At 35.9% G+C, this 26,416-nt stretch overlaps 1 long non-coding RNA gene across 1 annotated transcript; it reads right to left on the bottom strand.

Annotated features, from left to right (window-relative positions):
* Window positions 1-20,766: 20,766 nt before the first annotated feature.
* LOC149175549 (uncharacterized) lies at window positions 20,767-21,383 on the bottom strand. Its single transcript, XR_016258568.1, has 2 exons — window positions 21,125-21,383; window positions 20,767-21,017 (listed from the first exon to the last, which is right to left on the bottom strand). It is a non-coding gene; the product is annotated as an uncharacterized LOC149175549 (long non-coding RNA).
* Between the last annotated feature and the right edge of the window lie 5,033 nt (window positions 21,384-26,416).

Here is a 26,416-nt window from a genome sequence, read left to right as displayed (position 1 = left end):
AAAGAGTGATGTGTGCAGTAATAAGGTTGGTAAAGAATATATGAGTATTATTAAGGGTTGGTTATAGTGTAAAGGTGCATAACCTGTAATGATGTCGAGGATGCATAAGCCCTTGGTTGAATAGAGGGTCGGATTGAAGTCAATAACCCATATATAAAAAAAATCTTTTTTTTATTATCATATATATATATTTTCAATGAGATCGTGACACCAAGTGATTCCCAATAATCCAATAATTTTAGTCCCAACATTCCCCTGATTCCCAATATTCCAATAATTTGAGTCCCAGATTCCCATAAACTGATTCCAATAATCCAATAATTTGAGTCCCAACTGATTCTCCCATTCTCCCAATTGATTCCCAATAATCCAATGATTTGAGTCCCTGATTCCCATAAACTGATTCCAATAATTCAATAATCCAATAATTTGAGTCCCAACCAATTCTCCCAACAATTGATTCTTCTTTGAGTCCCAAGTGTTAATCCAATAATCCAATAATTTGAGTCCCAACCGATTCTCCTAACAATTGATTCTCCTTTGAGTCCCAAGTGTTTCACCCAACTGATTCCCAATAATCGCTATTTTGGTTTCTAGATTCTCATTTTATGCTTCTTTTTTTTAAGTAACAAGTACATTCCAGTAGACTTCCACTATTCCATTAGGTAGAACCAATATTTCAAAAATGTTACAAAGAGCCAACATGTCTCTAGAGACTTGAACCCATGCTACTTGGAACACAAATCATGAACCATATCACTAGAACTAATTCCTTTGACAATTTTAAGTTTTTTTAAAAATTACATTTTTAATATTTAAATATATCACAATGTTAGTATTTAAATTTTTAAAAATATTGTTTATTTATCATTGTCATATATATAGTATACTTATCAATTTTTGGTGATTACAAATTCTTTATTATTTTATAGAGAATTTTTTTCATTATTATATATTAATTTAATTTTTTATATAAAATAATATATAATTTTGTATTATATTTTTAAAATAACAAAAAAAAATTGAATTTTAAAAAATAGATGAATATGTTAAATTGATTGTATTTGAATTATAATTTTTTTTTAATGTATATAACAAATTAGAAGTTATAATTTTTATTTTAACATTTTTTTTAAACTATGTAACATTGTTTTTTTGTGTTTATAATTATCTTTTGTATAATTAATTAATCACCAGAAGAAATTGTATATATTTTTTTATATTAAAAATTATTTTACTATATCATCTTTATTATTAATTAATTTAAATATTTATCAAATAAAATAATTTTGCAACATATATAAAATTATATTTTTCAAATTTGTTTATAATTTCATTATATAAAATTATATTTTTAAAATTTGTTTATAAATTTATTATTTATGTTAGTTATTTTTAATATTTATAATTATTTTTTTATAATTAATTAATCATTAGGAAAAATTGTATATATTTTTTTATATTAAAAATTGTTTTACTATATCATCTTTATTATTAATTAATTTAAATATTTATCAAATAAAATAATTTTGCAACATATATAAAATTATATTTTTCAAATTTGTTTATAATTTCATTATATAAAATTATATTTTTTAAATTTGTTTATAAATTTATTATTTATGTTAGTTATTTTTAATCTATTTATTTGTAACATTTTTAGGTGAATAGTAAAATTTTTAATTATTTCTACTAAAATAATTTGGTAGACTATGGGCTAATAGAAAACCATGTAAGGCTATATATATAAATATTTCTTTTTACTTAAATTACTAATATTAGTTATGGTTAGCCAAAGAATTATGCTAAAGGGATTAGGCAATTAATGGACCATTAATGTAGACATTTGGCATGTAGACCTGTGACATGTAGAAGAGAAGAGAGTGATTTCCCATAGAGATCTAACTAATGTAGAACAAATAAGTAGAAGAGAAGAGAGTGATTTCCCGTAGGGATCTAACTAATGTAGAACAAATAAGTATTTTTGTGTACGCTAGTAAAATCTTTCTGCAGATTAAATCCTTCATGAAATTTTTCTGGAAACTATTACTATAAACTACTTATGTGAATTTTATGATAAACTACTTACGTGAATTTTATGGTGAGATAACCTAATCTAAAATATCAAACCTGGGAAAATTCCATTCTATTGTATCTGCTAGTCAAACCAAAGACTTGTGCATTACGGTTAGTACTAACTAGGATGGAGTAGGCCAGGCCACCTAGAGTGGAACAACTATTGTATCTACTAGTCAAACCAAAGACTTATGCATTACGATTAGTACTAACCAGGACGGAGTCAGCCAGGCCAGCTAGTCTGGAACAATCCTCCATTTGGTATTAGTTTATAAATGAGAGAATTTCCACGATAGAATTGGCTGGCCCAGCTAGCCTGGAATAAATTTTCTATTAATCTACTTTAAAAATACACACACACATCCGAAAAGCACAGGTCCCTTCTAAGAGGATTCTGTAATCCCAAATATCTCAATTTAACCACAGGAAAAGAAGGGACAAAAACTAAAACTGGGAAACATACCTGAATAAGGGAACCATTCATCCTGAGTGAAAAGTCAAATAACTGACATAAGTATTAAATATAGATTTAAACTTGTATAGATGAGTGAAAGTCTCTTAAAACGTTGGGTTACAGAAATACATAGGAACAAAATAGCTTGTAACTGTCTACATACACTGACAAAAATTATGTTCACGATCCTCGTTCAAATTAATTAACAAAAGGACACAAGAGGGAATTTATGAATCACATTTTTAGAAGAAACATAACCCCAATAATTCACCATGCAGAAAATAGCTTATATTTTGCATATACCCCGTAACTGAAAGCACAGTTAAAAAAAACACAAGGCAACACCCTAGAACAACAAAGTTTTGGGCAAAAAATTGATCGTTCATGTAGGAGATAATTGTAATGATGGAGAACTCAGACACGTTCTATTCTTGACTAGGGTCTCATTGACAGAACTAATCCCTTAAGAATATTTACAATATTACAAGATAAAAGTTAACTCTAGTTTCCGGCAGCAAGACCAACAGCAGGGGAACCATTCATAGCTCTAGATATTACCGATAGCTTTCCCAATAGCAAATCCTATCAGACGAGGTTAGACCACCTGCACCTGAAAGGGGAGAATGAAATCTTGTAAGAGAAGCTAGCACTTGGTAAAACATGAAACCCTCTAACTTAGGAAGCAGAAGGCTAGAAGTAGCCATCAGTGGATACCTATTTCAGGAAAATAGAGACCCATTTAGTAAACTATGAAGGCAACATTAATTTTTAAAAGGCGACCGATATATTGACCCGTTAAATACCTGAGGAAGGAACTCCGCAGGCAACGACCGAAACCATCCCTGGAGTAAACCCTCGTATCAAATTCCTAAACATTAAAAAATGGGGAGATAAAAGAACCGTGATAACAGTGGATTACATAACTTAGAGTAGTACCTATCATTAACGCTCCGGTGAAGTCGAAAAGGGTACAGGAAGCCCAGTCTAAGATGGAATCCAACCAATACTAAAAACCAACATCGCCAAAAAAAACCCTCGTCCTGCTTTATTGTGTCATAGTAAAGGAAGGAAAACTGCGTTATTCCACCAAAAAGGAGAAATCTAGATGAGAAAAACCTAGCAACACAACAAAAGAAACTTTTAATAGGAAATTGAATGTTTAATTGAGCTAAGGAAAAATTATCGCTTGTGAAAAGAGTCTGCCGACCACTTAGGAATAACTGGGTAGTTGCAGAACCCTCAACCAAACCGCAGAGCGTAAATGAGCAACAGAGGGGGGAGTGGGTGTGGGGTAGTTACCCCATAACCAACCCTAACGCTTTACATCCATCTGATTGAACTAAAGCAAATCAACGGTGTTCGTAGAGACAGGTGTCTTGTACTGCTCGGCTCATTGGTGAAGGTGAGATATTTATTTAATAGCACATGTTAATTTGTGAACCATATTTTGCCACTCTAAATCATAAGTAAAGAAAGAAGTTTATGACCTATAACAATAGAGAAGTATATGGGTAAGGAATCAAATCTCATCCTATTAAACAATTTTAAAATCTAAGATGGGTATGTTAGAAGAGAAGGAAAGGAATAACATATAAAATCACCTAAAAAAATAAATTTAAGGTCATTTGCATGATAATTTCCTGTTACAAGACTATTGTGTTAATTCACAAAAAAATTGTTTCCACAAATAATTTATGAGATTAATAATTATTAAAATGTTATAGACGGTACCATAAGATATATAATAAATAATATAATTTAGGTATGAACAAGTCTAATCCAGTATTATCAAGCCATTACGAATAAGCTTGAATTTCAGGAGTGCTAGGAAAGTGGTAAAATAAGCCATTACGAATAAGCTTGGATTTCAGGAGTGCTAGGAAAGTGGTAAAATAAAGAACCCGCTTCCCCGAAAATCTTTTCATCAAGAGGGTCACCGAAAATAGGTTACCGCAGTAAAATAATCGGTGAAAATCATTTGCATGGAAGGTTAAGAAAGTCAAATAATTGGGAACAATTTCTTGTTTAAAACCCATCTAAATGAAGGTAAGTCATGATAATTATCATAGTAACTTGTGATGGAAAGAGGATTAGTTTCGTAATAGTGAAGTGAAAAGAATATTTGAGATTTTAAGTTGAAAATGATATGGTAATAGTATATGAGATTATCTCAAGGTACTAAATAAACTTAGAAGCATCTCAAATAATTACTTCTAATATTTAGAAAGATATCAATTTTGCATTAAATTTAGTAAGTGAGTATAAAGTAAGCAAGATTAGAGCCATTTTGAAGAATATGGGAATCCACTAAGAAGGAAATGCCATGCCCCCAAATATAGAAAATGAATTCAGATAGCTTTTGAATTTCATGTAGTTGTTAGACATAGGGGCTCAATATTTGTTGTGAGTTACAAACTCGTGGTACCAAATTATGGAATAATTTGCTAATTGGTAACCACCTCCCGATCATAAAGATTAAATCTAATGGAAATATAGATGGAAAAAGAGTTAGGATTAATTGATATAAATGTTAATTGTGCTTCCGATAACTAAACATTTGATCTGAGCTAGTACAACAAGACAAATAGGAACATGTGTAGGCTAGATTTCATGAGCAACCTAGTATAACTGTAGAAAATATATATAAGTTAACACCAAATGGTACAACTGTAAGCTGCAAGAGAAAAAGTCTAACTTGGTCATTGTTGGTTGATGCTTTCTCTTTAAAAGTTTTGAGAAATAGCATAAATTGGAGAAAAGACAACCTAGGAAATATGCCTTATAACATACACACAATAATGAATGTGTACATTGAATACTCATTAAAAAAAATATCAGTTGTTTTAAGGAAAGTTGAAGAGTTGATGGGGATATAGGTAAAAACAAAAAATTGTGAGTAGAAACAGGTAGATAGTTGAGTAAGGTAACTAAGAAAATGTAGCATATAACTTTAAGTAAGATTTAAAGCTATAATAAAGAGAATGTTGGTAGCATATTACCACAAGTGTTAGTTATGCATGTTGATGTGTGAACTGCTAACATGGAAAATGCAGTGTGACGCCAATCAATGGTACCCTAGATAAGTACCTTGAAGAACTTCAAATGACTTCTATAGACACAAATGATGACTTGTTAATGAATTAACTAGAATGAATATATGCTTACCAAATCATTATTTCAAGATAATCCACACTAATATGATGTGCTGAGATAGCTGACAGGCATGAAAGATGCAAAGGGGAAGGCACCCCATGTAACCTCGAGACACTTTAACTAATAATTTACAAAATAGATAGGTATGTAAACCTTAGAAGAGAGTTGAGAAAACTCGCAGGTAAGGTGAGTCAGAATATTGTTGTGATATTGGTGATGTAAAAGATTTAAATATGCTTGTACTACTCCACGTTGTGCCTTTGAATAGTCACAATGGTTCCTTTTAATATTACCTTGTGCTTCTAGCCTCGATGGCCTACTAGGGAAGATTAGAAGGAAAATAATAAGATAAGGAAAACCAATTGAATTAAACAATAAATTGATAATTAATGTGGACAAAAATCAGGTCCACTTAAAGGAAAAAGATAATATCCACCATGGAAGTGGTGAGTTGAAGTGAGTGGTAATGTTTGGTTGCGACTTATTTCATATCATGATCGTATAATGGTGCCTAAAGGGAAGATTATTAGTGGTGAGCCATCCTAGAGACTAGACAAGGAAATATTTCTTAGATTTAAAAAAAATGATGATAACAAGTATGATTATTGTGTGAATGGTATAATAAGATAATTAGTTATCCTCATATTGGAATAAAATTGTTATCCACAAGATCTTAAATGTCAAAGGTAGAAAAATAACTTGTTGTTGAATGAAGTGAGTAATATGTTATGAACCAATATAGAAATAAAAAAATATTATACTAGAGTAACATAGTGAGTGTGAGTCAGTAAGTACGCTTGAGCACAAAAGGGGGAAATTTTATGACTGTTCACGGAAGAAAAATTTCATATAACTTTCATTAATAACTTGTAATGTAGGATGACAAGGGCCAGAATTGTACGAATAGATAGCAATGTAGTCGGCTTAAACAAAGTAGGCAAAAGGAAGTTATCCTAAACTTATTTATGCATGAAGAATGCACATTTGAAATTAAAATGGAAACATAATAATGCTACTAAGTAGAACAGAACACTAGTTGCAATTTATTATAGGAGACAAGAATAATAAATAGTTTATGAAATATTATTATCTTTATGTGATTAGTTAAATTGGAATTGGTACTTCCATGGTCTGGAATTTACAGTAGAACCACACGGTGGGATTCTTATTTATTGACATCGTCATTAAATAATTAAAAATAATTTATTCCTATTGTTGATAAGTTTACAATGATGTTGCTAACTCCCGTGGAGTGCACGTTGCTCTCCCTTGTCAGGTTGTGATGCATGTTGGTGATTCTTGTTGGGTACATAAATAATTGATGGTGCATGTAATAAAGTGTGAAATGCCTATGTATATGCTTCTTAAACAATGATTTATGGGTAACTAATGACAACTTTGATGATTGTGAATGTAGATCAAAATAGACGGAGAGTTCCTGGACGAAATTCTAAGTACTCTCAAATGGGGAGAAATAATGATTACAAAAGAAAATTATCACCCATGTTAAAATTCAGAAGAAACACTTTATCTAGAATAGGCTACCTAGGAGGATGAGAAGTTTATGTGCAAAGTCTATTTAAGGATGTTTGGAGGCCATGAAACACCAATGACGATGTTTCGCTTGAGGGGGGCGAAGATGTAATACCCCTCAGTGAATAGTAAAAATTTTAATTACTTCTACTAAAATAACTTGGGAGAGGATGGGATAATAGAATGCTATATGTGATGTGAGACATGAATATTTCATTTTAATTAAATTACAAAGATTAGTTATTGTTAGCCAAGGAATTATGGGAAGGTGGAAGTGCTAAAAGCAGGTTCACCTATTAGGCAATTAATCCTCTCCTCAGGCCTATTAGGTAATTAATCCTCTTGTTATTGGGAAAACTAGTGTCCATTCAGTGCTATTGTCCCACTAAGACGGTAGCTATCTTAAAAACAAACAAACTAAAGTCACTTGTGTTTTCCTTTATGAGAGATAGATGAAAGAGAAGCAGAGAGTACCAACCTCAGTCTTTCGCTAGTCTCCTTGCTTGTTTCCTCCTTTAATAGAGCTTTCGCCACTCCTTTCTCACTTGTCCCGCTTCAAAGAACACCTGTAGAGTCAAGGCAGCAAAATACCATCAAAGCATAGAGCTCTATAGCCATAAATAGTGTAGAATAAGATATACATTAACCATATAGATGCATATACAAATACAAGATTCAGAGATATACAAGCATATGGAGGAAAACTCAAATAGCTTTATTGATAGAAGTAGTAGAAGAGAGGATTACAACCAGGATGTCTGATATAGCATCATCCTCCCAGCATGAAAGCCCTCTTCACCTCATACAAAGCAAGATCACCCAACAATGTCTTCAAAGAGAAACCAACAACACTTCCTTGCAAATTATAAAATTCCAGCGTTTGGATCTCTTGGATGAGGGATCCATATATAGATGTTTACAGGAGAGTGAGTCAACTTTTGGGATTTTGATTACTGTCATTTCACTGATAGTTCTTGATTCCACTTGGAGATTTCAGATCTCTTACTCATCCCTGATCGAATTCAGAGAGGCAAGTGTCATATGAGCAGTTTCTAAAAGATTCTCTAGGTTTCCACCTAGCACACTGCTTCTGCCATTTGTCTGCTCTCGCTCATCGCACCTTACAAAAGGGCTTTCCTGTAGGCATCACACCCCTCGTGTGTAATAGGTGAGATGCATCACACCCTATGCATGGAGCAGTCTGTATGGTCCAGTTTTGACCAGTTCTGAGTAGTTTTTCATGGAGAACTTCTAGGAGATGATGTAATCAGCTGACCTTGTTCCTTTAGGGTATGAAACAACACTTTTAGGGGTTTATACACCCTTGGTTTATGGACATATGTGACTTGGGTTGCAGTGCCCAAATATGTCTATAACAGTTGCCCCCTAAATCATGAGGTCGTAAATCTTTCGATGTTGGGTGAAATGCTTTATAATGAGGATCCGAGGTTTTTCGAACTAGAAGGTGACCTATAATAAGATACAATAAAATACATTATATTCATAACATTTTCATGATCTAGCTGAGGCAAGCATTCCCATGCTTAGCTTTATACATTCATATTCATGTACATAAGACAGACAATCGTCTGTGTGGCAGACTGTTGATTTTGGTAGAGCCATCATCTTTTAGTTTGGATGATTATCTGTGCAGTTGTACATTTGATGTCTTTATTTTCCTGAATATATCGCGGCCCAGATGGATGAAACTAGATCTGGGGTCTCCAAACTCGTTCAATCTTCGCCCGAAGTACAAGTCGATCCATGTGAAAAGATGTTCTGATGTCGAACATGGAAAGACATCGCCTGATTACCAACCAATGATGTAAGCTATTAACAGACACGAGAGGAATCACCGATAATGATGATGACCCTCAAGGTATTGCAGTACAATTCACGTGGTGTGAATACATGAGTTGATGTCGAACACCACGTAAAATCTTTCGGTCGAAGGTCATTGATGTAAACCTGTCACCGGCAGTGAGAAACTTTCCATTGAGCCATGCAAGCTTCAAAGTACTGAAAGGGTTGTCCCTAAGTCAACTTCTTGGATAATGAGCTGATGTCGACAAGAAGTGACCCGTCGTAGGAGGGCCTTAATGAATCCCACATCTATGACACGAAACGGAGCAAATGATTTTGTGGAGGTGAAAATGATCTGATGATACGAGGTTCAGGGTGGCGGTCATGAAAAATGGAGAGTGAAGGTATTGTAATGGATGAGACATTAGCTAGGTTGGTGAATTCTCTCAGCGACTTCTCTTGAGCATATCGACAACATTGAAATGGATTGGTAGCGTTAACCCCAAAAATGGATGGTACGGTAGACCAATGGTGATACAACTGGTGAACGGAATAACCCAACCCAACTCAAGCATGGAGACGGAGTGAAAGTGTCATGTTCAAGAGCGACGTGCTACCAATGAAGATATTCAAGTTTTCTTCCCTTTTTCCCGACTCATTGCTGACCAATACCTCTTTATTTATGTCAAGCTTGAGGAGGATAACATATGCTTGTTCTATAATTTGCCCTTCGGGAAAACCTGTCGCTATGTTTTAACGAGCCTAGCGATAGTGAAACTCACTCTTGTCTGCATGGACAAGTTTGTCGCTATTGTTTTAACGAGTTTAATGACAAAGATAACTTGGTCCTTTTCAATTTTAGAGAGTCTAAAAGGGACAGAAAGACAACTCCAGTAGTCCTTTTTCATAGTGTAATCCCTTAAGTCTGAAAAAGTATAAAATAATACGAAAGGGATGACTTTTTGATAGTTTTAACGAGCTGAACAAGACAGGCGCTCGATCTTTTTGTGTAATAATACCTCAGGTCCAAAAAGATTAAAATCTAGAGGAGGGATGGCACTTTCGGTCGCTTTAACGAGCTGGAGAGGCCAATTTCTTGGCAATATTTTCATATTTTACGAGTCAGATGAAAAGAGCTTAAAGGAGACTTGCTTTTTGAGGAACGAGTGATGTTTTTGGATAGCTGTTGGTTGCAGGTAAGGTTTGGAACTTTTTCAATCACGGCAGTGTAAAGAAGGTGGCTAATAGAATCACTCATTGCAGTTGTTCCTCAAAAGGGTAAACAATCAAATGGAGGCGTATGGTCGGCTAAAAAAGAGTGGAGGCGATGGTAAGAACACGACCAAGGTTCAAAAGCTAATAGTTATGCAATCGCAATGGTTATTTACCGGAGGTGGGGTTCATTTTTTAATGAGCTTAAACTCTTACGGGAACATTTGCTCATTGCTAGGTTTATTTTTTAATGAGCTTGAACTTCGCGTAAAACTACTCATGGCGAGGTTTATTTTTTAATGAGCTTGAACTTTGCGTAAAACTGTTTGTGGTGAGGTTTATTTCTTAGTGAGCTTGAACTTTGCGTAAAACTGCTCGTGCCAGTCGTATAATAAGAATGTCCCATCAGTAGGTTCATTTTTTAGGGAGCTTGCCCCATGCGCAACTTTGCTCCGGAGCCTTTTCTGTGCAAGCTGGGAACAACCAACTACTGTCCTAGGGGTTAAAGAACTACTCAGGTTAGGTAGGATAGCTTCTCGGTGGGAAACATCTCCTTTACTATATCGTTTATGTTGGTCCCGACAAAGGTGAATGGTTGATCAGACCAATCACCTAACTTAAGCAATTGAAGTTAGTAAAAAACTATGGGGTTAGAGTTACATTGGTCGCTTTTCACTCGCATGCAAAAAGGTTTGCATGCCCCCAGGTATAAAGTAGAGTTTCCAGGTCACCATATGGAATTTCTTGCATTAGCAAGATTGTTCCATCCACGTCACAGACAAAACAATTCCTTGGCGATGTCCATCGAAATAGACAAAGGTGAATGGTGGGAGCTTCCACTCACATAAAGTTTGACGAGGGAATCCTTTTCCAGTCCAAATCCATTTTCCTAAATGGATAGGGGTATCAGACTAGTCATATTCCTACGTAGAAACCTACGTTATATTTGGGGTTTTTCTGCTGAAGCGGACCAGGGCGCATGCATTCTAGGTTTCAGTCACAATCACTGAATCACTCGCGATCATCAGGTGGATGGACTAGAGATTTATGAGACATTCCTTGTGCAAAAAGACCAGCTAGGGATGGCATTTGACTAATAGCTATGTTTGAACTAGGGAATGAATGCTGGTCAACTAGGTGGACCACTCTGCCTTCATGTGGAAAACACATCACTCGGAAGAGTGAGGAAACAATAGCTCCCATGCTATAAATGTAGTCACACCCAAGGAGTAGATTGTAATCTAGAGGTCCTTGGACTACCATCACATTTAGATAAACGGTTTTCCTTCTCATAGTTATAGGAAAATCTGGAAGGATCCCTAATTGTCGACTGGTTCCTTTGTTGAAGCCTGTCAGATTTCAAATGTCAAGCAAAAGCGATGGCGAACCAAGCGCTTTCCAAGAAGTTGAGGAAAGGATACTCACAGAAGCCCCTTCATCTATAATAGTACCAACCATGATCATTCTATAAGCTTGTACTATGATTTGGAATGGTATATTAGATGGTAGGTGAGGTCTGCCTAGTAGATTCCAATCGAAGGAGACGACTACGTTGCTTGGAGGTGGGACCGAATAAATGGCCGGATACATTTTTGACAAACTCCCTTCTTGCAGTAAAGGAATGGGTAGATTCCCCCCATTTTCATTAGAATCTGTGCTTACGAAGAGAATTTGAATGGTGTCATCCTCATTCTCCTTGGTGACAGTATCATCTGAAGGTGGACCTTCTGAAGACAAGATTGGGTCGACTGCCATCTCGACCTGTTGACTTTGGTCCGAGGTGGAGTCAGAGGGCTTATCTTCAATGATAGTTGCTTTGACCGACAACAAAGGTGTGTCAGTCGGATTTTCAACTAGCGATGGACTCGGCAAGAGTTTTTTGTATCAAGTAGGAAGTCGCTCGGTGAAGCAGGATGGTTATCCAAGACTCTCTTAGCTTCGTCTAGGAATGGACAATGGTGGAGAGCATGATCACCTTAACAAAGTCTACGAGGAAATTTGGATCTTCCTTTTTGTCCATTGACTTCGTTTTCACTAGTTGATGGTGTGCTCTCAACATGATCGTCAGTAGATGAAGACATTGGATTGTGCAAGTGGGGAGACTAGTCCCTCAAGATCCATGGGATGTAGGGACAATCTCAATGATAGTGGTCTCCCTTGCAAATGACACATGGAGATTTAGGTTTGGAAGGTGCAGTGTGTGGATTTTCGCCAGATGATGTACGGTTGCCCCTTTTGCTGTTAGATTCTTCTTCTTCTTCTCCTTCTCTTTCCTCTTCTTCTCAGTTACTTGGTTTTTAGCGTGAATAGCTTCACCAAGCAGAGAGGAAGAAGGAGAGGGAGAAATAAACGAAGTAGAAGGTTGGGGAGCAACTTCATCTGGTTGTTGATTCAATTTCTAAGGAATTGCAGTGTTTTGAATGACAAAGGTCGAGAAAAGCCATACTGGCAGGCCAATTGTGAGTCCTGGAAGGGACAATGTGGCCATGTGTGGAGCACCAACATCCCTCCAAGAGGAGAAGGGACTAGGATTCCCCCCAAGGGGAAATCTTTGATTGGTAGATTCCATTTTCTCAACCTAAGACCAACGAGGGAATAGTGACATTATTCCGATTAAAATAAATTTTATGACACTTTGACACAACTTGCTTTTTCAATTTTCAAGAGTCGAGAAAAAGCTAAAGATGACTCTAGCCGCCTTCGATTTTTAATGAGCCTGAAGTGGCAAGTGCTTAGATGGACCTTTTCTTTTAAGGAGTCTGAAAAGAAGTGAAAGTGACTACTCTGGAAATCTAGACAGAGGGGATTACCAAATCAATTGCAAAACTGCAGAATAATTTTTACGGTACGACAGTCAATCTTCCCGAATGTTGTGTTTAGTGCATTGCGATTGATAGGGTGGCAGACACAGCTTCCTAAAGATAAAGGATGTAGCCTATTGTGGTCTCCCAATATATACTCGATGGTACATGGGAGCACAAGTCCGTACTGGCACTTGTCATCTCAAAGAGGAGGAATCACCCAACCTACGATGAAAGTGACAGTTACCAGGCTTTACGACGCCGGAATATGTCTCTAGCGTAGACTTCTAGATGTTGTGCGTTAGGTTCCAAAGCGTTTTTATGTTCATTGAAGTTTATTTTACAGTTGATCTTTCTTAAGAAGTTTGCCTTTAAGGTTCACCGCGTGATGTAAATATACAATTCCTAAATATGCAATCTAAGATGATAAATAGTTGTTTATTTTCTTTTTGCAATGAAAATGTTAGCTACTATGGAAAGAGAAATGAAATTCTTTCAACATAGAGCAGAGAGCACACACTAGATGCACTTTTCCTAAATCAACTTCAACATGCAGTCTTAATGCAAATGCACATGCATGTATTGTTTTTCAGTTTCCTTAATGTGAGAATGACAAAAAGAAAACAAAGTATAGATCTGAACTATCTTTTTTCAAAGCAACAGGACTAACAATTTTCTTTTCAAAAAACGGAAGTAAGGTCAAGACGACACTTTGCGATTTTGAATTTTAAACTGCTTTCAACACTTGAAGTACTAATGATTCAAATCAAATACAATGGCAAAAGTGTAATCAACTATCTACAAGAGGAATTATTTGTGACACTTTTTTGCTTGACTGAAAACGACACTTGCGACACTTTCAAATCAAAAGACGACAGTTCGATTAAGCTACTATTTGCAAAGGAGAACTGTAAATGATGAAAAATACATAAAAGACATTCACAATTCCTTCTAATGGAGGCTGAATAATGCAAAGGAAGATGGTTTCAACAGAGATATACTGATCATAGACAGCAAAACTACTGAATAAAGCTGAATACAATGAAGAAAATACCAAAATATGGAGGCAGAAACAGTCTCATTCAATCATCACACCTGTAACATAGTGAAATAGGGATGCATCTCACCTGCAACACATGAGAGGTGCGATGCATCCAGATTTCCTAGAAGAGACAGTGCGATGGTCCAGGGACGAGACTGTGCTTGGTTTTCACTCACAATTTGCAGTTAAGTTCAGGGAATTAGGCTAAGCTAATGATTGTCAGTAAACACAAAGTATAGGGGCTGATCTAATGAGGTTATGTGAGCTATCACTAGGGCACTTGGGATGTTTGCAAGCTAGATGTTCAACTCATAAACCAACCCAGAGATTGACTGAAGCAGTGTTGATTTACTTTGCAGTTACATAGCAAAAGTAGTTTGAAGGCTAGCTGGCTTGACTTCAGGCTCCGTCTATGGTTTATAAAGCAAATAACAGTAACAAAACAAACAAACTATCCGCTCCCCAGTATGGTCAAAATTTTGTTATCAGGAAAACTAGTGTCCATTCAGAGCTGCTAGTCCCACTAAGACGGGTAGCTATCTTAGAAACAAACAAACTAAAGTCACTTGTGTTTTCCTTTATGAGAGATAGATGAGAGAGAAGAAGAGAGTACCAACCTCAGTCTTTCGCTAGTCTCCTTGCTTGTTTCCTCTCTCCTTTGATAGAGCTTTCGCCACTCCTTTCTCGCTTGTCCCACTTCAAAGAACACCTGTAGAGTCAAGGCAGCAAAATACCATCAAAGCATAGAGATCTATAACCATAAATAGTGTAGGGTGAGATATACATTAACCATATAGATGCATATACAAATACAAGATTTAGAGATATACAAGCATATGGAGGAAAAATCAAATAGCTTTATTGATAGAAGTAGTAGAAGAGAGGATTACAACCAGGCTGTCTGATCCAGCATCATCCTCCCAGCATGAAAGCCCTCTTCACCTCATACAAAGGAAGATCACCCAACAATGTCTTCAAAGAAAACCAACAACACATCCTTGCAAATTACAAAATTCCAGCCTTTGGATCTCTTGGATGAGGGATCCATATATAGATGTTTATAGGAGAGTGAGTCAGCTTCTTGGATTTTGATTAGTGTCATTTCACTGATAGTTCTTGGTTCCACTTGGAGATTTCAGATTTCTTACTCATCCCTGGGCGAATTCAGAGAGGCAAGTGTCATATGAGCAGTTTCTAGAAGATTTTGTGGGTTTCCACTTAGCACACTGCTTCCGCCATTTGTCTGCTCTCACTCATCGCACCCTACAAAAGGGCTTTCCAGTAGGCATCGCACCCCTCGTATGTAATAGGTGAGATGCATCGCACCCTATGCATGGAGCAGTCTATATGGTCCAGTTTTGACCAGTTCTGAGTAGTTCTTCATGGAGAACTTCTGGGAGATGATGTAATCAGCTGACCTTGTTCCTTTAGGGTATGAAACAACAATTTTAGGGGTTTAGAAGCGCTTGGTTTATGGACATATGTGATTGGGGTTTCAGTGCCCAAATATGTCTATAACACCTCTCCTTAGGGATAAATATCTCAGCTGGGAAAAGAGATCCAAGTGGGTGGGAAGGGAACCTAAGGCAATTAATAATGATGAGAAGAGAATTTATTACCTCAGGCGGGACATTGTTGAGGTAAGGCAGGAGAAATGTTTGAGCTGGTTGTGACCAGTGGAATTTCTCTATAGACCTATGAGTATGTGAAAGTTCTGGGCAATAAATTCTTGAGTTGGTTGGGGGCCTGTGGAATTTCCATGTAGACCTCTATGGTCTCTGTCCAAGAAAGACTGATCTGAAAGGAAATCGGCTTAGGAGGAGCTCAAGTGGAACATCATGCTCGATGGTTGGGAGGAGCATTCTCCCTTACCTAGTGATTCCTCGTGCCCATATAACTAATATGGAATAGATAAGTAGTTTTGTGTAGGCTAGTAGAGTATTTCTGCATATTAAATCCTTCTTAAAATTTCTTCTTGAAACTATTATTGTAAACTACTTATGTGAATTGTATGGCTGGCTAACCTAATATAAAAGATCAAAACTGGTAAGTGTACTTATTTTTCTGAGTTGTTGTTCATTTCCTGCTAGGTTTCCATATGTTTTATGTATGTTTATGCAGTGGATAACTGTAAAATATAACTCTGTGCAAAGTAAGTACTATTGTATTTGCTAGTCAAACCAAAGAATTATGCATTACGGTTAGTTCCAGGTCGGAGCCATCTAGGCTAGCTAGCCTAGAACAACCCGCCATTTGGTATTATTTTGTAAATGAGAGAAGTAGCTAGCCTAGAACAATCCGCTATTTGGTATTATTTTGTAACGCCATTTGGTATTATTTTGTAAATGAGAGAAGTAGCTAGCTTAGAACAACCCGCTATTTGGTATTATTTTGTAAATGAGAGAAGTACCATGATAGAGGGCCAGTAAGCCTGGAAACACACACACAAACACACACACACACATACACACATATACGAAAAGCACAAGTCCCTTCTAAGAGGATTCTATAAGTGAAAATATCAATTTAATGGCAAGAAAAAAAAAGACAAAAACTAGGAAACATAACTAAATAAAAGAACCATTCATTCTTATGAAAATTCAAATAATTGACATAAGTATTAAACATAGATTTAAACTTTTATAGTTGAGTATAAGTCTCTTAAAACGTTGGGTTGTGAAAATACATAGGAAGAAATAGCTAGTAATTGTATTTATGTTCACGATCCTCATTCAAATTAATTAACAAAAAGAGACAAGAGGGAATTTATGAACTACATTTTTAGACGAAACATAACCCCGGTAATTCCCCATGCATAAAATAGTTTATATATTTCATATACCATGTAGCTAAAAGCACAGTAAAGAAAACATAAGGAAAAACACTAGGACAATAAAGTTATGGGTAGAAAATTGATCAAAATTTGTGTAGGAGCCAATTGTAATTATGAGAGAACCCAGACACGTTCTTTTCTTTACTAAGGTATCATTGACAGAACTAAACCATTAATAATGTTTAAAATATTACATGATAAAATTTAACCCTAGTTGTTATCAACAAGACCAACAACAAAGGAACCATTCACAACTCTAGAAATTACCGACAGCCATGCAAGGGCTTTCCCTATAGTAAATCGTATCAGAACTGAGGTTAGACAACCTGAAAGGGGAGAATGAAATTTTGTAAGAGAAGCTAGCACTTGGGAAAACATGAAACCCTCTAACTCAGTAAGTGGAAGGCCAGAAGCGTCGATATCGATTTCAAGAAAATAGAGACCCAGTTAGTAAACTATGAAGGCCACATGAATTTTTAGAAGGGGACTAGGATATTAACCCATTAAATACATGAGAAAGGAACTCTACAGACGACGACCAAAATGATCCCTTGAGTAAACCCTCGTATCAAATTTCTAAACACAAAAAATGGGAGAGAAAAGACCCGTGATCAAAGTGGATGACATAAGTTAGAGTAGTACCTATCATTAACACTTTGGTGAATTCAAAAAGGGTACAAGAAACCTAGTCTAAGATGGAATCGAGCCCATACTCAAAACTAGCATTGCTAGAAACGCCTCGTCCTTCTTTATTGTGTTGTATTAAAGGAAGGAAACCTGCGTTATGTTGTCGCTTCCAGAAATCCTTCTTCAAATGCCCTTATTTGCCACAGAACCAGCACTTTACTCTACTCTTCTTTCCTTTTGACTTTGAATGCGAATCGCTGCGCTTACCAGAGCGTCTTTCTCTAGAACGACCTCTAGCCATCATTGCCTCTGATGTAGAGGTGTCAGCATTCGACCGCTTCCTGGTCTCCTCAGACAACAAAGCTCCGACGACATCATCAAATTCAATGGTTTCGGATGAACTAAGACTTATAGAAGTATCAAAATGATCCCACGACTCAGGCAACGAGCACAATAATGTTATGGCTTTATCCTCGGATTCAAATTTTACTTCTATTCTTTCTAATTGTACCATTAGAGTATTAAAAAAATTCAAATGATCAGTAATGGAAGTACCTTCCTTCATTCGCAAACTGTATAGCTACCGCTTTAGGAGAATCCGATTTGTCAAGGATTTTGTCATATACAGCTTCTCCAACTTCGTCCACAAACCAACAGCAGTCTTCTCTGACACGATGTTAAATAAAACATCATCAGCCAAACACAGTCGAATACCGCTCAAGGCTCTTCAATCAATTCATTCCATTCATCATCTGTCACGGGGTAAGGCAGTTTGCATCTGCCCAACAACGCATTCGCCACGCCTTGTTGTACCAGTAGATCATGCGTCTTTACCTTCTAGATCTCGAAATTATTTTTGCCATTAAATTTCACGATTTCAAATCGGGCACTTTGATTTTTCGCCATCTCGTTTAAAAATCAAAGAATCTCCAATTCCAACTTTTAAAGAAAAGAATTTAATCTCAATAAACGCCTATGCCTTATTTTACCTTTGCCTTTATTTAAAATAAAAAAAAAACACAAACCCCTTTGCTTTGCTGTTTGAATCTCAGATTTCAATTAGAAACAGTGTAAATAAATTTGGCACTTGCTGACGAACACAAGAACCATGCCAGCTGAAAATTTGGCGCGTGTATACCTCTAAATTACGCACCGATCTGAAAATTGGAGCACTGGCGCCCTTAATCAAGTCGTTTCTGCGCCATGCTAGTTATTGGCGCGCCTATTTTAACATAACCCGCGCCAACAGCCAAAACCGTTTTAAAAAAACGAAATACTCCACGTACGCAGGTCCAATCCGCTCTGGTATACGCAGGTCCAATCTGCTCTGGTATACGCACGCAGCAGCGAGCGATGACTTTTGCAAAACACACATGGAGTGTCAACGTGGAATGTCAACGGCTGGTAGTGGACATACGCAACCTCACAGCCACGCCGATATAGTTTTCCCAATGCTATTTCAACGATTTAATCCTCCCACGCGCAAGTAGCTTGTCTTCTGCACGCACACGCACCAGCCAGCACCTTCAAGCAATACGCACACGCACCCAATCAATAAGCATCCTCACATATGGTATAATCCCATACGTAGGCACGTGGAGTGGATCAAACTTGAACGCTTTTTCAAACGCGTTAATTCACCAGGTTTGCGAACAGATGGCGTAAATCCTTAGTTACACAGCAACGGAGCGCAGTTTAGCCAGCACCGTTCAGCCAGCACCGCTCAGCCAACACCACCGTGCAGTAGCACAATTTCCCACGCAGCAGGTCAATAATCGATTCAATCCACAATAGACTTGGACCACTCCTCCGCTGCGCGCTCCTCCAACTTGCGCTGATACCACTTGTTGGACCATTCAGCTAAATAAAAGACAAGCAACAACAGATAATACACATCACAAAAGAGACACAGGAGTTTTATGTGGTTCACCCAACCAATCTGGGCTACGTCCACCAAACATAGGCATCGGCAAAAATTTTATTATCAAAACAGGAGATTACAAGATAATTCAGTTCCTCACAAACTCTCACGCACTCCACCCAATCCGCCTGGACACCTGTTTTATAGCTAAGAGGATCTAACTGCCTCATAAATCCTCCTACAACAAATATAGGATGCATTAACTCACTCCCAACAAAATAGAGCTAATATAGCAACTAAATCAGATTGTTGTCACCTACTGAGATTTTGCCTATTTTAATAAAAATTGAAAATCTCAAAAGGTTATTCCACCAAAAAGGAAAAATCGAGATGAGCAAACCCTAGCAACGAAATAGAATAAAATTTCAATAAGAAATTGAATATTTAATTGAGTGAAGGAAAAATTATCACTTGTCAAAAGAGTCTACCGACCACCTAGGAATAAGTGGGTAATTGCAGAACCCTAAAAACAAACCACAAAACGAAAATCAGCAACAAAGGGGGAGAGTTGGGGTCGGTTAGTTACCCCATAACCAACCCTAACGCTTTACATCCGTCTGATTGAACTAAAGAAAATCAACGGTGTTTAGAGAGATAGGTTTCTTGTACCGATCGACTCATCGATCAAGGTGAGATTTTGCTTTAGTCTCGAGAGACTTGTAATGCAATAAGTGATAATGTATGACATATGTAATATGCGGAATTTCATAAAGCTACCAACAACATTGCGATACCATGGAAATGTACCTATGTTAAGTCCATGACGCACCTTATATATATGAATGATTAATACTTGGTGGCAAGAATATCATGTTTATGATAGTAATGCAATTTTATTAAAGTTTACAATCCCAAATTGCATATGGGAGATAAAGAAATGATTGGAATTTCTGAGCTATATTCACTAGACCCCTTTTTACAACAAACAAAAAAAAAATCCTCGTGTTGCCTTTAGGAATGTTTCATTATTACATTTGTTATATGTTTTATGGTACCTAGACATATTTACTGCAAATTATCAGACAATGTCAGAATCTTATATTAGTTTTCAGGCTATTGGAAAAATTCCATCATAAATATAGAATTATTAAAAATACTTTAATAATATAAATAATAACAAATCCTCATTTTATAAAAACCAAATAACCCAATAATTTAACCACAACCCTTCCTTTCTTTAAATAATAATCCTTATTAAAATTTAAACACAATATTTATAAGTCCGTCAAATAATAAGAAGAGTATAAATAGTTTTTTTTAAGACGGTGAATTTAGGTATTAAAATTTAAACACAATATTTATAACTCCGTCAAATAATAAGAAGAGTATAAATAGTTTTTTTCTCACTGAGATAAGACGGCGAATTTAGGTTTCCAAACGGGACGGCGAATTTAGCGCCTCTAAAATCTGGACCGCCTCTAAAATCTTGACTTTCACTTCTGAATATCTGATTGAATAATAAGAAGAGCCATGACTAAGGTTTGATCGATTCCATGCTGCACAACAAGGCTGAGTACGTCGTCTCCTAACATGACCTCCGATGTCGCTCGCTTCCGTCTTGCCTGTTCCATTCAATGAATGAATCCATGAAATTACCCACTACGCTCACCTTCTTCCCTTTAATAAACTGAACAGTGAATTCGTAGTATTCAATAACATGACAACGAACCTGAGCGACAATTTCTCCAGAGCCACGGAATAATGTGAAGGAGGAGGTTGGCTTGCACAGATATCCCTTCATTTGATAATGGCAAGTCTCCGTATTATGACCTTTTATCGGATTTATGACAACTTTGGCGGAGGGCTTGCTTGAGAAAAGTTTCAACACCGACGTTATGACTGTAAACGCTGGCTTCTCACAGCCATCGCCATCTCCTCTGAATGCATCCCATCGCTGGTTAAAACCCAACCTCCACTAAACCCACAATCAAAATCAAAATCAAAATCAATCAACATAAGTAAAATCAATAAAATGTGTTGAAAAGGGTAGGCTATTTTTATTTCAGGAAATATTTCAGGTTTCTGCCGAAGTAGTAAAAGAGTTAGAACAATTAGTTTTTCTAAGAAAATAATAAGAGAGTTTAAACAATTAACTTTGCTCGTATCTATTAAATTTCAAAATATTTTCCAAATTTGAAATCCAATTTAGGTCAACTTAAAATAATAATACTTTATGGGACAGGGTGAGAAGAATGTTTCCCGCAGCATCCATGAGAGAGAGATGGTGTTTGGCCTGATTTGAGTAATCATCAACTCTGAAGACCAGATTTCCAGATGAATCAAAGACTGTGAATCCTTTTCCATTAAGGAAGAGAGAGCTCTTCCAAACGGTGAAGGTAGAAGGAGGGTGTACTTCAGAAAAATGATCATCATGGCAAGTCGAAACTGAAACCACCGTGGCCGAGAGACACGTAACGCCTGGATGCACCCGAGGACGCACCTACAAAACAAAATCTCAGATAATGTAATCACAGTTCATATGTTTCTCAATTTACTGATTATATATTTTTATTTAAAATAATCAAATTAAATAATAAACCATTCAAAAACAAATTAGCAAATTCACTAAACATGTCTAGTTAATAAATCTGTGAAAATTTAAGCTATCAATAATTTGAAAACTAATTTAATAAAACACATACTATGCACGACGAAAGGCACTTTGAAAGAATTCCGGCACTCCTTTCAGATTTATTCATCAGAACATAAATTTTAATACAACAATGAAGGCTCTATTTATTGGCCTAGAGTCCTGCGATTGAAACTTTCCAATAACAGTAACCTTAGTTAAAATAATGTTAACCCTGGGTCAAGATGACAGTCCCCTATCCTTGGGGAAGCGAAAGCGAATGACAGTTTCCTTCCTCTTTTGTATTTAATTAACGCGAACGCAGGTACAAAACAATAATAAAATTATCATTTATCCATTAGATAAGTCTCGTCACCCTCTTACATCATCTAAACGACAAGAAAAATATAGACTGTGGCCTGTAAAATGTTACGAAGAAATCAGATCTTCCCCCTTGGCCTTAATGAACCTAACATTTATAAAAAATCTTTAAACAATATGAATGCACCGAGATATATCTTAATGCTCTCAATCGTATATGACAGGTCAACTTATACTAGTTCCACATATATAAACAAGCTTATAGTACTAGTTGCACGCTTATTAGTTGTCGTAACTTGTAAAATATTATGAATGCCTCTCGCCATCTTAGAATTAAAATAATCTTGCACTTCGAAGACGTGTTTTTATAATAATAAAAAGCAGACCGCCTCTTTTTTAGTAAAAAACGTGTTTGCATATCTAAATCATATCTCCTCGATAAGTTTGAAATTGGAATGCACGGAAAAAATATCCTGTGTAGAAATGCACCGACGTGGCTGATTGGGCGAAATAAGTTGTCCAGGGCGACTGTAGATTTTTCAAATTTTATGGGTGGAGGTGGGAATGGGCTTAGAATACATAGTGATGGGTGTATTGTTAAGTTACTCTATGATGTAAGGTCAGTGGTAGTTGGAAAAAAACTATTATGTTAAGAGCCTGCGTGGCCCAAGGCCGGTGCGATCTCTTGGTGATTTTGACGGCGTAGACGCCACTAGGTCGTGGTTTCTCAAGCCAGAGGGTTAAGCCTGTAGTCATCTCTCTAGGACACTCACAACTTGACAAACAAACAAAAATTTTGAGTAAAGATGAGGATGCACATTATTTTAGGGAATTAATATATTTCAAGGGATCTTCAAGCCAGATCAAACTTTATACAATACTAGTAATAACATCTTATTAGTGGATGGATTGCTTTTCCATCTAACATCCAAACATACCCCAACCTAGACTTACCTACTTGAATGGTGGGGAGATTATCTTTCACCTTAGTAGTAATAAGTCATTTAATAAGTAAAATTTTTCTTAAACAAATAATTTAATATAAAAATACTAATAATTTTAAAGAAATAATAGATGTGCCTTCTTGATTTGTTAATGATTAAAACTTCATGTTGTAAGTTGTTATTATCAATGTAGTTTAAACATTCTGTTTTTTTGGCATATTTTCTAGGAGGTTTTTCTCCAACTTTGGAATTTCATGTTTGATTTATTGAGTTTTACCTATTTGAATGGTGGGGAGATTATCCTTCACCTTATACACATAGTACCCCTTTCATGCAAGTTTTCCTATGTCATATGACATTAGTAGTAATAAGTCATTTAATAAGTAAAAATTTTCTTAAACAAATAATTTAATATAAAAATACTAATAATTTAAAAAAAATAATAGATGTGCCTTCTTAAATTTTTAATCATTAAAAGTTCATGTTGTAAGTTGTTATTATCAATGTAGTTTCCGTTTTTTTGGCGTATTTTCTAATAAGTTTTTCTCCACGTTTGGAATTTCATGTTTGATTGATTGAGTTATACAATCAAGGTACCTTACAAGGTTTTTGTGACACTAAATCCATCTTTTCCCTAAACAATGTAATTTAAACAAGCGAAAATTGTAATTTCACCCACAATTGTATGATGGAATTTGGGTAAAATGGTTAAAATGTAGAACATTTAGACTCCACTTATTATTGCCATGTTTAGGAAGACGGAGTGTTGGTCATAATAAATTAATTGTAATATAGGAGTTAAGCAAGGTTGTCCCTTGTCTCCTAACTCTTTTGTCATTATATGTTGACAAGTTAAATAGATGTTTGGAAGAAGGTTGTGTCGACAAGAGTTTAGTCTAAATAGTCATGATCATTCTTATTCATGATGATGATATTATTCAAATAACGAAGTGTCCCTATTACATCAATAAATGACTAAAAATTCTCAAGGATTCCAGCTTTGGTAGGTATAATTGTTAACACTAACAAAACAAAGGTTATGACAATCAAATCTAAAAAGATTAATTATGTTAATTTTTTCTATGAAAAAAACATTTTGGAGGAAGTGACTTTATAAAAATATCTCAAAATTAATCTTCATTGTGAGCTCTAGTGGAACTATTGTTAAGCCCTATAGAAGGCCCATATTAACCTAAAAATCAACAATTATAGCATAAGAATATGATAAATGGAAAGTTGAAAGCTTATTATGATCTTGAAAACAATCACAAACCAATGGACCTTTTTCTTTGGGATAAGAAGAATCTCTTCATTGTGTTAGAAAATTATATATTACAGAGCAATGGAACACATAAAATATATCGCAGAAATATAAACACAGACAACACATAAAACAAGAGAGACACAGATATACGTGGTTCACCCAATTTGGGCTACGTCCACAGAGAAACAACTAGTCCTTCCTTTTATATTACCCAACAAACTGAAGAGATACAACCTATAGCAGATCCATTGTAATTCCTTCTTCGCTCTCACACAATCTCCTCTCTCTTTCTCGCTTAGAATACAGATCTACATAGATGCAATACAATTCCCTCATATATAGTGAGGGGTTGCCTTATAGGGCCAAAAAGCCCTAAATTAAACATAACTTCTACCGTCAGATCTCCATCTAATGAATGATCCAGATTGACTACGAAATTACAACATTTTACTAGGCAATTTTACATCTATTTTTAGCTTTGGGGGCACTGCCCCTGATGCCCCACCGGGGGGGACCTCCCAAAGATTGTAGCCGCTCCCCCTGGAACCCCCTTACAACATACATTTTACAGGCAGTGTTGCTGCCACATTGCGAATTGGGGTCTAATGTGGCGATACCTCTAAATAAAGAAGATAATTGGGCTCCAGACCCAACACTTTGAGACTATTGCTACTGATATTATCGTATGTGGTTACGAGTTGAGGTTCAACATATCTATAGAATCATGGAGAAAGATAGAGTAAATTCAAAAAACATTCTATGACTTGTAACTTTAACATTAAAGGTAATAAGAACTGGTTTATGGCTAGATGGTTAATGTATAAGAACTGGTGTTGCATGGGGAGACATCCCTTTGGGTGATAGGTGCACTCCCCATATTTCCCATTTTCTAAGGATTGGGTGACAACTGGGGAAACATTTTTCCCACGTCTCCTTTTGTGGGAAACCTGGGGAACACATGGGGAAGTGTTTCCTTAGTGTGTGGGATATATTTCCCCAAAATGGAGACATTTGGGCATCCCCTTCCCCTAGAAGAAGGATTCCTGTACACCTCGTCCCATATGTTTTTATGTAAAAACCCATCAAGATAGAAAAAATATATGCAATAGAGCTTTGAGAATCATATAACCTTGGTAATTAATGGGAATATTAAATTCTTAAAATAAAAGGATATAAAAGGTTACTAAAATGTTTAACATTACCATTATCTTAGGATGTTTGAAGTGGTTCCAATCTCATAAAACTTCACATGGACAAAGTAGAATTTGAGATCCCCATTCATAATTCAACAAACTTAATAATTTCCAAGATTTCAAGATAGATATGATTACAATGTTTCCATTGGATTGCACAATGTTGAATTTGCATGGGATGGGTAGTTATTGCAGGGATCTTATCATTAATATTCTTATTTTTATAATGCATATATGATGACCTCTATTCTAGGGACCTCAACATCCCCCAATCCCCCTTGAATTTCCCTAAAATTCTGGGGTGTTCCCACATGTCCCCATTGCACATTTCCGTACTCTTGTGCTCCCTTATCCTCGTAACTTGGGGGAATATAATAAACAACAAGGGAGAAAAGAGGCTTCCTAAGATGGCTTCAAAATCTAGATAAAACCACTTATGACACAAGTAACGGTGGCATAATATGTCGTTTCTTGGCTAAATCATTTGAGAATTAAGGAAGAGGGTATTGTATAGAATAATGATAATATTAAAAATATCATTACATTTAAATTTAAGGAGAAATTGTGGTGTGATAAAGAATTAGAATATAAGAAAATTCTCTCTCTATTTTAACTACCAGAGAAAAAACTAACATTGCTAAAACAATAAATTCTTACAAACCTCATAGTG

This window comes from Pinus tabuliformis, chromosome 4_1 (assembly GCF_031772625.1).
Source record: "Pinus tabuliformis cultivar Carrire ecotype Pingquan chromosome 4_1, CPIR1, whole genome shotgun sequence".
Classification (NCBI taxonomy): Eukaryota; Viridiplantae; Streptophyta; class Pinopsida; order Pinales; family Pinaceae; genus Pinus; species Pinus tabuliformis.
This window is presented reverse-complemented; position numbering and strand designations above follow the sequence as displayed.